Source organism: Pan troglodytes, chromosome 4 (genome assembly GCF_028858775.2).
Source record: "Pan troglodytes isolate AG18354 chromosome 4, NHGRI_mPanTro3-v2.0_pri, whole genome shotgun sequence".
Lineage (NCBI taxonomy): Eukaryota > Metazoa > Chordata > Mammalia > Primates > Hominidae > Pan > Pan troglodytes.
In genome coordinates this window covers 97,245,148-97,263,003 of record NC_072402.2, presented here as the reverse complement: position 1 = coordinate 97,263,003, position 17,856 = coordinate 97,245,148, and positions in this window count along the sequence as shown.

Genomic DNA, 17,856 nt, shown 5'->3' with positions numbered 1-17,856 from the left:
CTTCTATATACTTATTTCCTTTCTTCTGGAGGTATACTCAACAGTAGAATTGCTGGATCATATGGTAGTTCTATTTTTAGTTTTCTGAGGAACCTCCATACTGTTTTTCAAAATGAATGTACTACTTTACATTTCCACCAACATTATGTAGGTGTTCCCTTTCTCTGCATCCTCACTAGTATTTGTTATTTTTTGTCTTTTTGATAATAGGCTTTAAACTGGGGTGAAAGAATATCTCATTGTGTTTTTGATTTGTGTTTCCTTGATGATTAGTGATGCTGAGAATTTGTTTATATGCCTGTTAGCCATTTATATGTGTTCATCTGTGAAATGCATATTTGAATCTTTTACCCATTTTTAAATTGGGTTGATTTTTGCTAATGAGTTGCTTGAGTTCTTTACATATTCTGGTTATTAATCTCTTGTCAGATGGATAGTTCACAAATATTTTCTTCCATTTTGGAGGATTTATCATCATTTTGTTGATTGTTTCCTTTGCTGTGCAAAATTCTTTTCAGCTTGATGTAATTTCATTTGTCTATTTTGGCTTTTGTGGCCTGTGCTTGAGATTTTACCCCCAAAAATCTTTGCCTGGCTAAATATCCTGAAGTGTCTCCCCAATGTTTTCTTCTAGTGGTTTCATAGTTGCAGTATATGAAATCAACATACAAAAATCAGTGGCATTTCTATACACTGCAAGAAATCAATCTGAAAAAAAAGAAAATGGCTAGACATGCTGACTTACATCTGTAATCCTAGCACTTTGGAAGGCCAAGGCAGGAGGATCTCTTGAAGCCAGGAGTTTGAGACCAGCCTGAGCAACATAGCAAAACCCCATCTCTGCAAAAAAATTTTTTTCTAATTATCTAGGCACGGTTGCATGCACCTTTAGTCCTAGCTACTCAAGAGGCTGAGGCAGTAGAACACCTTGAGCCCAGGAGTTTGAGGCTGCAGTGAGCCATTATCATGTATAACTCTAAAGCTAACTGTATCTGTAAATGACTTTCTAGGACTCCTTTTGTAAAAAGTGTATAATCGCTTGACTTAGGATTAGTATCCTCCAGAAGGTGAACTATTTAAGTTACTAATTTATTCACACTTGTTTAGAAAATGTGTGTGTGTAAAATGGTGGATGTACATAATGATTATATAAAGTAAAGAAATATCAGGAAAAATAAGCAAGGAAAAATTGTGCTTTCAATATTTGCATGCTGTAGGCATATTTAATTTTCTTTTTCTTCTTGATTGGAGTCGTGTGTGTGTTTCCCGATGTGCACTTTTGTTTTATTCCTCAGGTGTATGCCAGCTGCTGGGTTGATAAGACTATCAAACTGCAGCTTGCAATTAAATTTCAGGCATGAGAAAGGAAGTTACAAAGGAATGCTAGAGGAATGAAAAGATTCAACAAATCTGAACAAACAAATTACTATAATTAGCTAATGGACAACCACAATTTTTTTATGCAAATATAACACTTCAGTGTATACCCATAGCTTGTCCTCCATTCTCTTATGCAGTATGGAGTTCTAAAATCTTACCATGGAATTCTCAAGTAAAATAAGCCTTTGTAGTATATATCAATTAATAGTAGATTTATTTTTTATCAACCAATACTAGAATAATATTTATCAACGAATATTTATTGTAATTTATCAACTAATACTAGAACAGACTGCTTCTAAATGCATCTTCACTATGTCTTCAAACACTTACAGCGCATATCTCATATTTTAACCTCTTTAATGTCCATGCAGCTAGAGAAGTATTTGCCTAAAACCATATTTGACGATTTAAAGATCAATTTCCTCATGTTATCCAAAGGCTTATGAAATTCATTCAGACATATTTTTTATATCCTAGGATGGATTACTTAGAATTCCATGTTAATAATCTAGATAGTAAATAGAGTAAACAAGTGATAAGTCTTTCTTCTTTTAATTTCCACTGACGTGAGTGTGGGAAAGTTTGAGATTTTCTCTTTATGTTTATTAGTCTTCTGGGTTTCTTTAAATTCTTCATAGCCCTTGCTAGCTTCTTTTGGAATGTTTCTATTTTTCATGTTAAATTGCAAGAGGTTTTAAAATATTATCTATATTATTCGATCATCAGTTTTAGATATTTCAAATAGCTTTTATCAATCTATTTTTATGCAACTTATTTATACTCATTACAGTAAATCCAGGCAATAAAGCAATTTGAATAGAATTGCCTTTTCTTGAATAATGAGAATATGAAGAATATTGCTTGTTGGCTGCTGAATAATCTGCATATTATAAAGAGTCAGAATCAAAATATGTAATCTACAATATGCATTTTTAATATGTGAATGTGGATTGTAAGCAGAATCACCTTTAGAGACAGAAGAGAGGGTCCATGCCCTGGGCTTTATGCTCTAGGAATCTCACTGTCGCCCTCCTTCAGCTGAACCCTTCCCCATGGAGTAAGGAGTCCCTCCCTATGTCCAGAACAGCTGCCAAACCCAAGCCTGACATCTCCTTCTAGCCCATATTCTGGGCATTTGTGATCTTGATGTTTGCTGTCCAAATTGTCCCAAGTACTATTTCAAGGCCTAAGCAGGCCTCTTCCCTGAAACCATGCTAAAGAAAGGCTGTGCTGCAGATGAGGGCACTTCCAGTTTTGCAGAATGGCCACATGGAGGTGGATAGAGGTTGGATTTGAGGCCCTCACAGTGCAATGGAGCTGGGAGTATAAAGAAGAGAGTGTAGGCCTGGGTTAGGTCTTGAGGGATATCTTTACACCACCATTTCTTTGGTGAAAATTACAGGGCTTAGAATTTGAAAAATTCCAAGAATTTCAAATTCTAAGACCCATTTCCAGGTCATTATGAAGACATCAATTCATTTTATTGTATACTTTATTACTTTAATATATAACATTTAAACATGTACTCATTTGGGTTGTTAAGTTCAATTTATACCTACAATTCTACTATACCTATCTGTAGATAATAGATTTTCTTCTCAACATATGGTATTTTAGTTTGTTGGAATTCCAAATGTTATAATTAATTAACTTAACTGCAAGTCCGATGATTACACTTGTGAATTCTCTGAAATATTTAAAGAAAACCGAATTATAATATTACACAGGTTTTTTCAGAAAATTTAGAAGGGGACACTTCCAAGTTTATTTTATAAGAATATAATAAGAATTATATTGTTTTTATAAGAATATAAAATATTGTATAAGAATATTTATAAGACTAGAATAAGAATTATATTTATTTAGAAAAATGAATATGATGTGAAAATTTTACAATGATAAAGCATTTTAAAAATTTTTACCAATCTCTCTCCCCATAGAGAAAAATCTAAATTTCAAGCATGAACAAAGGTCCACTTAGAGAGGGACCCTCTAGCATTGCAACTCAGTTTTGAAGAGGTGGTACGCAGGTGGCGCTTGACTCTCAGGAAAGGGCCAATAGCACTGGAATCGAAGGTCTGAAAGAGGAGACACTGCTGCTAAGGAACAAACCACTTTTTCGGTGGGGATCTAGGTCCCTAAGAAGAGAGTACTGCTGCTATGCCAGCAAGTAGAAACTATAGTTGCCACCGAGGGGACTCTGGAGTTCTGTTTACAGAAACTTTGAGCTTCTATGAGTCTTCCAGGAAAAAAAAAAAGGGGGACGGGGTGGTGGTGGAAAGTAGTCCCTCTCACCTTATTGTTTGTCATGCTCAGAAAAACATAGCTTGCAGAGTCCAATTTCCAGCATCACAAACAGAATAGAGAAGGTTAAATACGTAAATAAAAGGCAATAAGTTAATAACTAAAAAAAATATGGAGGAACTAGGATACTCACAACAATAGTGAAAAAAGAAAAATGTTGAAGGATTTAGAATAACTGATTAAAAGACTTACTATAAAGCTATATAATCAAGAAAGCAGGTTATTGACATAAGGCTAGATATTTTAATAAATTAAACGAAATAGAGAGTCCAGAAACAGACCAAGGCATATATGGTATTTTTATTTGGATAATGCATGAGAAAAGTTGAACCTCAATCCCCCTCTCTTTTTTTTTTTTGAGTCGGAGTTTTTGCTCTTTTGCCCAGGCTGGAGTACAAGGGTATGATCTCGGCTCACTGCAACCTCTGCCTCTTAGGTTCAAGCGATTCTCCTGCCTCAGCCTCGCGAGTAGCTGGGGTTACAGGCACCCGCCACCATGCCCAGCTAATTTTTGTACTTTTAGTAGAGACGAGGTTTCGCCATGTTGGCCAGGCTGGTCTCAAGCTCTTGACCTCAGGTGATCCACCCGCCTTGGCCTCCCAAAGTGCTAGGATTACAGGCATGAGCCACAGCGCCCGGCCCTCAACCCCTACTTTACACCTTACACAAAAAGTAACTTGAGGTGGCTTATATAGCTGGACTTAAAACTAAACAAAGCTTCTAATATTTTCAAGACCTAGAAATAGGCAAATAGTTCTTAGAGAGGAAACAAAAACCATCTTAACTATAAAATTAAAAGATAAATAGTTGGACTTCTTCAAATTTAAAAAAATAGATGAATCAAAGGGTTCTGTTAAGATATGAAACTGCAGGTCATAGACTGGTACAATGTTTGCAATACATATATCTGACAAAGAACATTTTTCAGAACATATAATGAAAGTTTACAACTAAGCAAACAAATAACAAAGAAAAAACAACCAATTGAAAAATGGAAACAGACTGCAAGGGAGAATTCACAACAAAAGATACAAGAATGGGTAATGGACACAGGAAAGACCTTAAAGAAGATTAGCCATAAGGAAAATGTTAATGAAAATCTCAGTGAGTTACCATTTCATGTTTAAGGAATTAACTAAAATTTAAAAGACTGACTACCCCAAATATTGGTGAGAACAGGACACAGATCCACTGGAGCTCTCATACATTGCTGGTAGGTGTATAAAATGGCAAAATTATCTTGAAAATTATTTGTCATTTTCTCATAGAATTAAATATAAATCAAAGCTACAAAACAGAAATTCTACTCCCGGAATCCATATAATGGCTACTCCACTAGCGATTCTTCTGTATAGCAGATGCTTTTGAGTGTTCTGGGGCTTGTAATGTGGGATTCCACCAAAAATGTACAGGAATATTTATACCTGCCTTATTCTTAATAGCTGAAAACTTGAGAAACAATTAAATTTCCAGTGCATTTCACTTAATGTAAATTTTACCTTAATTAAAATAAAGATTTTAAACAAAAGTAAGATCTCATTACAAATATGAAATCTGACTACCTCTTCTTGATTCTTATCCAGGCCACTAAGATATTTCTTCTTCATACAGAAAAACATTTTCTTATTGCTGATAATCTTATTCAAAATCAATTCAATGTTGTTAAAGGACAGTTACCCATGAAATTACTTAAATATTTGTCATAAATGAGAGGGAAAGAAGTAATATGGACATTTGAGTTACTTCAGCTGTACCAATTTTATTCCAATTTCACCTTGTTCAATCCTGATATGAAGTTGTCAGATTGAAGTCTGAGAATAAAAAATCTGTAGATCCCTCTCAGCAGATTAAAAAGTGGGTGTGTAGCCAACATAACAGCAGGAAACAACCTTAAATTGGACCAGCATCCACCCAATAAATGATTGCTGGAGAATCTGGACCACTGGAGCACTCATTAGATGAGTTTGAATTTGTCAAGATGGATTTCTTTCATTAAAAAAAAAAAAAAACTCAGGATTTTCGCATGATGTTCATCAAGGATATTGGCCTGAAATGTTTTGTTGTGTCAGGGACATGGATGAAGCTGGAAACCATCATTCTCAGCAAACTGACACAGGAACAGAAAACCAAACACCTCATGTTCGCACTCATAAGTGGAAGTTGAACAATGAGAACACAAGGACACAGGGAGGGGAACATCACACACTGGGGCCTGTCGGGGGGTGGGGGCCTAGGGGAGGGATAGCATTAGGAGAAATACCTAATGTAGATTACGAGTTGATGGATGCAGCAAACCACCATGGAACATGTATACCTTTGTAACAAACCTACACGTTCTGCACATGTATCCCAGAACTTAAAGTATAATAATAAAGAAAAAGAAAAAGAAAAAGTTAGGCTGGGCGCAGTAGCTCATGTCTGTAATCCCAGCATTTGGGAGGCCAAGGCGGGCGGGTATCTGAGGTCTTCAAGACCAGCCTGGCCAACATGGTGAAACCCTGTCTCTAATAAAAACACAAAAATTAGCCAGGCATGATGGCTCGCACCTGTAATCCCAGCTACTTGGCAGGCTGAGGCAGGAGAATCGCTTGAACCTGGGAGGCAGAGGTTGCAGTGAGCCGAGATTGTACCACTGCACTCCAGCCTGGGCAACAAGAGCAAAACTCCATCTCAATAAAATAAAATAAAATAAAATAAAATAAAATAAAATAAAATAAAATAAACAAACATTCCCTCCTCTCCCAGCCAAAGAAAGGAACAGCATAAAATTAACCTAATGCTCCGGAACAACATGCACAGACATCTACCATGTATTTACTGAAGGTAGAATGGGTTTGAGAAGTAAAAATGGGTAGTTATCCTTTCTCACTCTTGTTTCTTCTTTCAAGTAACCCTGGCTGAGCCCTCAGTTCTGGACAAAAAGTGTGGAAATATTTTCCATTAAATATAAATCCCACCTCAAGTTCAATAATTCAAATCATTTTTTCTTCTTCTTAACAACCCTCATAATTCTTAAAAGCATCTGTTATACAGAAAAATCCCTAACTGAGTTTCCATGTGGAAAGATATCTAAAAGCTCACTGGGAACACACACATTATTATAGCAAAAATTGCACTGTGTAAATATCGGTCAATACTAACAACTTATAAAACACTTAATTTATCTAAAAACATATAATTAAAGGTGCCCATATTGAAGTTTGGAGGAAAAAATCCTAGTCCCTGGAAATTTTCTCTGTTTTAATCCATTAAGGCTTTAGTATTTTCTGAAATAATGTAATTATTTTCAAGGGATATAGAACATTTTTAAGATTTTAAAAATTGGAGAAATCATAGAATCAAAGCAAACTCATGTAAATCTCTGTTCAGGTGGGGAAGTATAATAAAGCGTAATTCAGAATTGAAAGGAACAGCATTCACAATTAAATGAGTTAAAATTTATTACTTTTTGGAAATTTATTTTAAAAAATAACCACATACTTGAAGAGTCCCAGGGAAGTGAGAAATCTTGATGAAAAATCTTCATAATAAAACTGTCTCTACGGATAATATTACCTTCTTCTGACTTCCCTTGTTAAATACTTAATATTATGCCACTTTCTGCTCAGTGCAAAAATTTAAAATTTCTTCAGAGAAATAGGATAATATACAGCACATGCAGCTGCTTAAGGCATTTATTCATCTCCTCAAAACAAGGTAGAAGGGGGCATACAAATATATATCATGCTAACGTAACAGGAAAATATATCTAAAATTTGGCAAGTAAATTAAGGGTACTTTAGATTGGAACTTTATTTTCACTATGAGTTAACAAAAAAAATTTTAATAATGAATAAACAACAGATTACATTACATTTCCAAGAAATGAAATTTTACTGAAAGATTGAAAACATATATCCCAATTATCATCAATAATTATGCTAAGATATTATACCTTGTATAAAAAATCTCCTATAGCCCATAAATATAAACACCTATCATTTACCCATAAATTAAAAATATACAAAATGATGCTATAGGTAAACCTGATAAACTGTGATATTAATATTGGATAAAAATTTACCTTATTTATTTATTGTAGATGATTATTTAAATGTATTCATTTTAGAATTTTGTACATATTTATTGACTCTAAATATGTCTTTCCAAAATAAAGGCTAGGTAATGATTCTCTATTTCAGTGGTACCAAATGCACACTTAAATTCCATGAACATGTACTGCACACTTATAAAGTGTTGAGACATACTCAAGATTCAATAAGAAGACCAATTACTTAAAAAAATAGCCTTTAAATCACATATCAAAAAAATTCTACTTTTGTACACAATAGCTGATATATTCATATACTAAAGCCAATGACAAGCACTTTGCAATTTTTTTACTTAATCTTTAAAGCAATGTCATTATGTAGGTTCTTATTCTATACCAATTTTGTTGATGAATAAACTGAAGCTTGAAAGTTGTTAAAAGCTACTCAAGGATAAGACTAGTGGGAGATAAAGGTGAGATTCAAATCCAGATCTTTGTTATTCTCTGCATTAGTTTTCTACTGCTGCTATAAAAAATTGTCACATATTTACTGGGCTAAAATAATACAAATCTTATAGTTCTGTAGGTTTAAATTCCTGCATTTGTCTCAGCAGGTTAAAATAAAGTTGTTAGCAGGACTGTGTTACTTTCTTGGCATCCTAGGAGAAACTGTTTCTTTGTTTTTTTTCTGCCTCCATAGAGTGAACACATACATTCTTTGGATTTCTGGCCCCCTTTGCTTTTTTCTGACTTGTATTTTGTAGCCACATCTCTCTCTGACTCCCCAATTCTGCTTGTTTCTTCTACTTGTGAGAACACTTGTGATTATTTAGGATAATCTTCCTATTTTAATGTCAATGAATTAGCAACCTTAATTCCATCTGCAACCTTAATTCCCCTTTGCCATGTAATGTAACACATTCATAGTTCCAGGAAGTGGAATATAGACATCGTTGGAGAGGCCATTACTATGCCTACCATACTTGAAACCATTCTCTTAATCATTATACACAGTGCTTCTTGACCTAGCCCATATGCGGTAATGGTGACACTTGTAAAATGATACTAAGGGATTTCCCATTTAAGATGCAAGAAAACATGATAGTCATTTCTTGATTGTCTTTAAGTTATCTTCAGATAGGTTTTAAGCCTTGGTCAACTTAAATTTTCTACTAAAAACCTTATTTCACAAATCAAATATTTTTTTCTCTTTACAAGTATTAAAAGGAAGGAGACAGAAAGATGCTCAAATAGTCACCCACAGCGGGTAGACTAAGTGCAATTTTTAGTATGAACAAAGTCCCATTTCTAAGAAAAGACTCACTAGGATTTCACCTCTCTAATGTTCATTTCTGGATTATTCATGCAGACACCTTTCTATAAAGTAGTTCAAATAAATATAAATATACCCAGTAGGCAGACCTGTATAAGTAAAAACAGAAAACTCCATGTCATAGGGATATGCACAAAGAATACAAGTTTGTATGGTGCAGCCATGCTACAGTAGAGAAATGGGATTTGTGAAAATACATTGTGCCATCAAAAAATAAATCAAGTTGTCGTAATAAAAGAAAATGCCATTTGAGTAGCTCTGCTTTAATCTTATGTTAACTGTACATGAAAAAGAGATGTTTAAGTTTTAAAAATTGAATTGTGAAATGAAGTGTAATAGTATCATAGAAGATTGAGAGCTGAATATTCAGAAATTATCTAGCCAATTCAAATTCCTAAGTATTACAGTGTTTATTGTACTTGCTGGATGATTTCTGCATGTAAAATTAAGTGTTATAAGAACGTGTTAAATTCTAGGAGAAGTAATAATTGTCAAACACAATCAAAAACGAACCTGAAAATATTTATCATGTGGTAATGGTTAAGGAGAACCTGATGATGTAAACCAGCACGCCTAAATTAGCTATGTGATATTGAACCACTGCAGAACTTCTCTGTCCCCTGTTTACTACCTGTAAATGTAGGGGGTTAGACTTTAGTGGTTCTCAAACATCAGTATGCCTCAGAATCACTAATAAAGCTTGTTAGCACCCAGACTGCTGGTCTCCAGCCCTAGAATTTCTATCACAGCTCTGGAGTGGGGCTCAGAAATCCACATTTTTAACAAGTTCTCTAGCGATGATGATGCTGATGCTGCTAATCAAAGGCCTCTCTTGAGGCGTAGCAATAAATTAGTGAATTCTTTCAGTGCTTGGTAGAAGGCATCAGAACCACTGCATATGCATTATCCTCCAACCCTTTCTTTCCCTTTGTCCCTTCTCTAGGTGATTCTTGTGGTCTTTCATACTCTTCTAAGAATCAGTGGGTGATGTGATCATTTTAGCAAAATAGTTATTTAAGTCTACGTTCATACTTGAATTATTTGTGGAAATATTTTCAAAGAAAGGAAAAGAAAAAGAGAGAGAAAAGACAAAATTTTCATTTGCACAGAGTTCTTACCATATGTGCCTTGAACTGTGATAGATGACAAATGAAAGCTGTAAGAATTATAAAAATTCTACTATAAAAAGTTTAATAGGTGACTGAATGCCATAAGAAGGACAAATGTAACAGTGACAGAAAAGAAACAGAAGAAAGCAGATCTTAGAGTAATTAAGAAATTTACTTCATCTTCCTTAAAAAAGAAAGTGTGTGACAAGCAAGGATTAGCTGGAAAACTCTGGAAGTTCCAAATTCAAACAGTAAACCAATTGAATAAAATGCACAAAGCATCTTAGAAGCAACTTAATGACACTGTATAAATGGCAATAGTCATCACGATAGGAACATTGCAAATGACACACACCGAACCCTCTCAAAGTCTCAGTCTGGTTTCAAAAAATGTGGTCTCTATGGCAGCTCCTTAACAACTGTGCATCTGCTATGCATTAGCACTCTAAGGTGAGTCTCAATGGAGCACATAGTGATCTGCAGAGCCCCCTGAAAACGCGACTGATTTGAAGTCTGAAAATATCTAACGTATAGTGAGTAAACAGTCCTCAACTTCTACCATTTGTAAGGGGCAGAAATACCAAAATATGCTTCCAATTGATGAGTCAAGTATGAGAAAAAGTACTGTATTTATTTGAATGGAAAAATTCTTGAGTTTTCATCCTAAGTGGGGAAGAAGAAAATAATGACAATGTTGTAAACAAGATGAACTCGATACAATAATGCAGCCCTAATGAATTTTACATGTAAGACTTTTGTAGCATTCCTAAGATCACCATGGCAGCTTCTCATTAGTGTCTTTCTGTGGTTACCAAGCAATCTCAGTAACAAAATATTGTGCTGAAGTAGTAGGCCAAGCACATCAAGGCATGCAAACTTCTTCATTTTTAAATTACAAATTTAGAAAAATGTATTTGTGTAGACCCAGGAAAGAACCATTTCATGTATCAGGGAGTTTTCCAGATACATAAAGACCACTACACATTCTCTACAGTTTCCTCAGCCACATCTGTATGTTTAACTACAAATAGAAGAAAAGTTATGAAAGGAACATGGTGCTTCTTGAATTTAGGGTATTCTGGATAGAAGAGGCTTAAATGTCAATAGGGAGAAAAAAGAGAAACAGTTCTGTAGAAATGAAGGAATAAAAGTTTATGAAAATTGTCTAAATTTTTTCTAATTGTCTACAATTGTGTAACAATTTTCTGATGTGTAAATAATTAATGCATCACTTAAATAACGTGACAAAAAACTTTAAATAGTTGAATTATTAGCAATCATCGACTTCAATCCCTTGGGAATAACATCCAAGGGCTTGACTTAGATTATGAATGAGTTATATCTATTTATTTATTTATAGTCTCATTTATTATTTTCCAGTAATCGCATTCTAAAATAATCTGTGAATGGTACACACCATAAAGGTGATTTAAATCCTCCTGTGAAAGGAGAAAGTTTAATATATATAGTAAATTCTATAATTAGGGAATATTATAATTTTCATACTTAACATTTTAATGGATAACTTCCCTTGGGATTCCTTTCCAATTCCCCTTGGTTATTCCTGAATCTCAATAAAGGTTAGACCCATGCCCAGAAAAATATACTCATCTTATTTCACTCTAGTCTTACAGTCTACTTGCTGATGTCATCCTCCTACTGCCCATAACCTAGTTGCTTTAGTGCTCTGGGAAAAATGATCCTTCCCCACAACTGTTGCCACCTACAACTGTTTAAGTGTGCAGCAACACACATCCATATTCTCTTTCAGTATCTCTCATATTCTACCACTGTGTATATCCATGTATTCACTGAACTCCCTGAGAGTTTTCATACTAATTTAAACTCAACTGGTAATCAACTCATTAAACTCTTTTTACCCTGCCAGCCTAATTCTTTTGATTCCTTTACTTCCCAGCCTCTACTACATTTTGTCTTTGCCTGTAGGAGGATTTTAATTGCAATGGCAGTCACATCACCTTCATCGTTCTTCAATATTACTCTCTCTTTTCTAGGAAACCCCCATTAGTACTTACAGTTTACAAATCAGGCATTCATATATAACATAACATCCTGTAAATCAAAATATCAAAGTTCTTTGGAAGTAGCAATTTTCTCTTTTTGGAGGAGAAAAGTGAAGGAGTTCAATGTGTCTAGAAGATGAAACTGAGCAGAACATACCTGATGTTCTTATGGAAAAAGAAACTATCAAGTCTGAACAAAAATAGATATAAAACTTCCACCTTCCTTCAGCTTAACAAAGGTAAAGTGAGTTCTGAACACAAAGACAAAGCACAATGGATTATCTCAAGTTTTATCTGAAGTGGCAAGGAGATGTTACTCAATAATGAAAATGTGGCAAATCTACTACAAATGATTACCAAGAAAGAAGATAACAAATGTTCAAAATATGGTTTTGTTGTTCCAATATAAAGTAAAAAAAAAAAAAAAAAACAAAGTATTACACATTAAAGTTGCCCCACCATATCTTGAGTTACTCATAGGTGGATTCACCCAACTGCAGATTAAAAAAATTTGCAAAAAAAATGTATTTGTACTGAACATGTAAAGACATTTTTCTTCTCGCTATTCTCTAAACAATAGCGTGTAACAATGACTTACATAACTATTACATTGTATTAGGTATTATAAATAATCTAGGGATTATTTCAAATATACTTGAGGATATGCATAGGCTATATGCAAATACTATGCCATTGTATATCACAGACTTGAGCATCTGTGAATTTTGGTATCCAAGAGAAGTTCTGAAACCAATCCCTCACAGATACCAAGGGATAACTGTAATATTGTGTATTATTATACTTAGTTCATATAAACTCTTCAGTTAATATTATAACTATTCATGTAATTATCATTATACATAAAAACATAAAATTAATTATTAGTGGCTTAGTTCTGACAGTTATAGAAATAAAATATTTTTCATATATTAGATCAGTATTATGTAGAAATATTTGGTGAATACATTATTAGATGGCATTTGTCACAAATTAAAATCCAAGCAGGTTTCCAACTATAAAAGATATGTCAACGTGCTTTGAGATTATTATTTTATCATGTTATTTCCAAAAATTTGATGATTAACAGAAGTGTTAATAATTTGTCATCACAAATAGAAGTAAATATGCTAACTTTCTAATTAGTAACATATCGAACTCAGTTAACTTCACAAATAGGTCTCCTGATAGATATATGCAGTAGCTGGATATGTGGATGGCTAAACTGGGGTAAAAACTGCATCCATAGAAAAATAATATCAAAGGCTTTTTTTATTTTAATTTTTTTGAGACAGGGTCTCACTCTGTTGCCGAGGCTGGAGTGCAGTTGTGCTATCTCAGTTCACTGCACCCTCTGCATCTCAGACTCAAGCAATACAACCGTCTCAGACTCCTGAGTAGCTAGCTGGACCACAGGCGTGTGCCATCACACTCAGCTAATTTTTTTTTTTTTTTTTTTTTTTTTTTTTTGTAGAGACTGGGTTTTGCCATGTCACCCTGGCCGGTCTCAAAATCCTGGACTCAAGTGATCAACCCGTCTCAGCCACCCAAAGTGCTAGGATTAGAGGCGTGAGCCAGCGTGCCTGTCCAGAAGGCTTTATTGTTAAAAATATAATTTAAATCTCTTTCAATACCTCAAAACTTCAGTATAAAATTGAATAGGAATATTGTTCATATTACAGTAATTTAAAAATTAGAAACCAGTTAGATAAACAAAAGTGAAAGAAATTATTCAATATAAACTATTTTTCAAATTGAATTCAGAATAGGCCAGCCAATGAAATAACAGAGGCTATTTAAAATAAGAAAACTACAAGGTAAGGGCAATAATGACAATGAAAAATCAGGCAATCTAGATGAGCTTCTGAAACAGAGAAAGGAGTAGGCTCTCCAAAAGAAACCCTAATTGTGGCCCACATGGCACTAAAGCCACATAGCTACGGTTTAAGGCAAGCCTATTTACTGTATTTTCTTATATCCTTTTCTTCCCAAATAATCGTATTTCCCCCTCTTTGTAATTAAAATGGAGAAAAACTAACCCGGAAATTGATTACCTATTATTTCATTTCCTAAAATTGGCAATTTAAAAAAATTCTTCTGTGATAATATTAAGTAGTAAAATTTAGAATTTCTCCTCTATAAAACCAGTAACCACTTGGTATATGCTTTTTTAATCTTTATGTGGCTTTAACGAAGTTATGTTAGTTTTCTGGCTCCCAGTCACCCATCAATAAAACGAGATATTATGTCTCCTTACATGAAAGATAGTTGTGTACCACCACATTAAAATTGATAAGATGTGCCAAGAGCTCTGGAGGAGAGCATGTCTAACTATGAAATATTCAGTATGATGTGGTAGGCACCTGAGTTTTCATTTTTAATAAAGTTGCTGACAAGAAACACCAATCAAGAAGACTATCATTTCATTGCCTCTTTTTATTTATTTGTTTTTTGTCAGGTTGAGAAAATGTCTTAAAAATAAATCAAACAAGGCTGGTATGAGTACAGTAGTGTTTACCACTAGTTGATCACAACCAGTTTACAGACTTATTTGTTCCTTCTTCACTCCCACTGCTGCACTTAACTAGCCTAAAAAAAGTAAGGAAATATAATAAACATGATTTAATTGATAAATATCCTTTATTTTAGTCATCTGAAGGCAACATTTTCAATGATTTTTTTTCCTCCCAAGTACATGTAATGGAAATTGGAAACAGTTAAGTATTAGTATACAATTTTATGAGTTCTGAAAATACCAAATACATATACTAAAATAAGTGACAAAATATGAGTTGGAATATGAGCACGATGAAGGTGTATGCAGAGTCTGGTGTAGCCAGTGCTCTGTGAAAGGCACCTCTTCAGTAGATACATGCTGGTTGACCAAAAACAGGACTATTGTTGTTCCTGCTATCCCTTTAACGCACATGTCATCAACTCTCAGCACACAAGCTGCATCCAGACAACAGAGCAGATTGACTGGGTCCACCAAAATGTCACTAAAACTTTGCATTAGTTGTAAACATTGAATAATTTCTTATTTAACATACATATGTGGATTTCCGGTTTTTGTCACTGTTGTTTTCATTTCTTCATGAGAATAATGATAAGGGGGAGACAGAGAAAGAGAGGCACGCTGGTACCTTTGGGAAGCATTCTACTTATAAATGGACAAGAATCGTCTAACATTATTTTTATCAGTTGCTGTTTAATATGATGCTTTTGTTGTTTTTCTCTCAACCAATCAGCATTATTTCCATTATCTGTCTATTCCAATGCATTGGGGTTTACAACTCTCATATTAATGTCATCATGGAGAGATTAATGAAAAGATTAATTAGAAAGCATAAAGATAGCTAATTTTGACTAATTTACCTATACTTTATTAACCTCAGTTTCCTTATTTTTAAAATAGTGACAATATCAATTTCAAAGGGTATTGAGAAGACTAGTTGGAAACAAATATTTAGAAATAAAATAGTAAAACCTCAAGAAATATTTACTACTAATTTCTTTTACTAAGGTAAAAGGGCAGCAAAGAAGTAGATGGTTTCATTGATACAAAGAGTAAAAATCACCCCATAAGCCATGCATATAAGTCAAAATATTTATACATGTTTCATGAAAATAAAATTAAAGAATAATCCAAATCAGCCATATGAAATACAATTTCTTGAAGTAATACTTGGTAATCTCACAAGTAAAACAAAATACTTGGATTTACATTTGTATTTCATTTTATCATGTCAAATCAATATAATATTAGAAAAAAGTTTATAATCTTCAATATTTCAAGAACTACAATAATATTATTTTTTATTTTTATATCAACCTTTTTCATATCACAAACATGAACAGAAGCATTGCAGATACTGCAAAATCAATCTCTAGAAAATATATTTAGATAGAACAACTTGGAATGAGGCAGTCCTTTGAGATAATCTAGTGAAGTTGAATCTCAGAAACCTTAGATTCAGAGAGGTAGAGTAATTGATCTTAGGTAGCATGAGTTTTTGATAAAAGATCAGGAACTACAATCTAGACATACTGAAAACTTAAATATATGCAGTCCTCACTCTGCATGGTAGTGTGTGACCATAATAATTACAGAGCAATATGAAATCATGCAGGGTGATCTTAATACCTGTTCTGTGACTTTTAAAACTTTTTGTTAAAACATTAAAAATTCTCTTGATGTCAGTTATTTTTATAAGAAATGAAAAAATATAATTAATATTTGCTTAATGCACTGTATTTTAAAGCTTTAGAAACATTGAGAATTAAACTATTTTATTTCTTTGTAAATGACATAGCCAGAGTAGTTTGGACAGGGCTTATCTTTTTACCCTATCACTTATGATATGAAAAGGGAGAGAAAGCATCTTGTGTATGTCTTAACAAATTGTCATATTTCTTTCTAAATCTGGATCAGCTCCAGCATTCTATCCTTTGCCCTTCCAATTGCATGAAACATCTCCAAATGTCCCTTTAAAGTGAAGGTTTTTTTTTTGTTTGTTTTTTCTTTGTTGGTATCACTTTGTCTGAGCCTTCTTCATCCATTTTGTCACTAGCACTTTCCTCCTTTATATCTCAGAGATTTTTTTTCTGCTGTGTTTCTTTGGAAGTATGTCTAGAAGCTCTCAAATAGTGGCAATGTCAATATTCCCATGGTCGGCTATTTTTTTTTCTGAAATTCTACTTATGTTGATTCAAATTTCACTTCCAGTGTTATCACTTTTCATTTATTTGCAATGCTTTTATCTTTCTTGGCCAATCCTCTATTTTTATTATCTCTTTTTGTAAAATGTCACAAGGATTTATCTCTGGGTGGTAAGGAGTCAATACAAGTACATGCTTTGCATCTGTGCATGAACTGAATAACATATATGTAGTGACAATCTCCCACAGACTTTGAAAAGGTGGTATGATTGGTCACTGATCATGAGGTAGATCTTCTATTGACACAATGATTTGTGGACTTAAGTGCTAGCAGCAAAGTTTGTACTTCATGCAATTACTTACACATAATATACCACCGTAACTGAAATTTGAACTGTGCTGTTGGGGGACTGGTGTTATTTAACTAATCTGTAGTAACTAAATTTTGTACAAAGCAAAAACTACTTATATAAGAATAAGGTGTGATATGGTAAATCCAATTTCAATGAACACTTTTATGTATAAAAATTCTTTACGGTAAAATTATTTCAGTTGCTTGGGAAGTGGTCACATATTGAATTACTCATACATTTTTTCAACAATTAAAAAACTATTAAGTGATTGTAACATAATTTCTAGAAAGAAAACCAATCCCTGCCCTCACAGTACTTACACTGTTGTGAAGGAAACAGACAATAAATAACATAAATAAGTTATAAAATGCAGATAATTATAACAGCAAAGGAAAAAATAAAGCAGGTAAGTATCACATAGTATCAGAGAGGTGAATAAAATTTTATGTAGGGTGATCAGGAATGATTTCACTGAGAATCTAGTTTTATTGTAAAGATTGAAGGGAAATTAGGAATTGAGACTTACGTACATCTTATGGAGGAGCATTCCCTGCAGAGTAAGCAGCAAATTTTTAGTTGTGCATAGGCCTGAGTATTTGAGGAATAGGGAGGGAGTTAATAAAAGTGGATCAGTCAGTGAGTGGAAAGGTGGTAATTGGCAAGG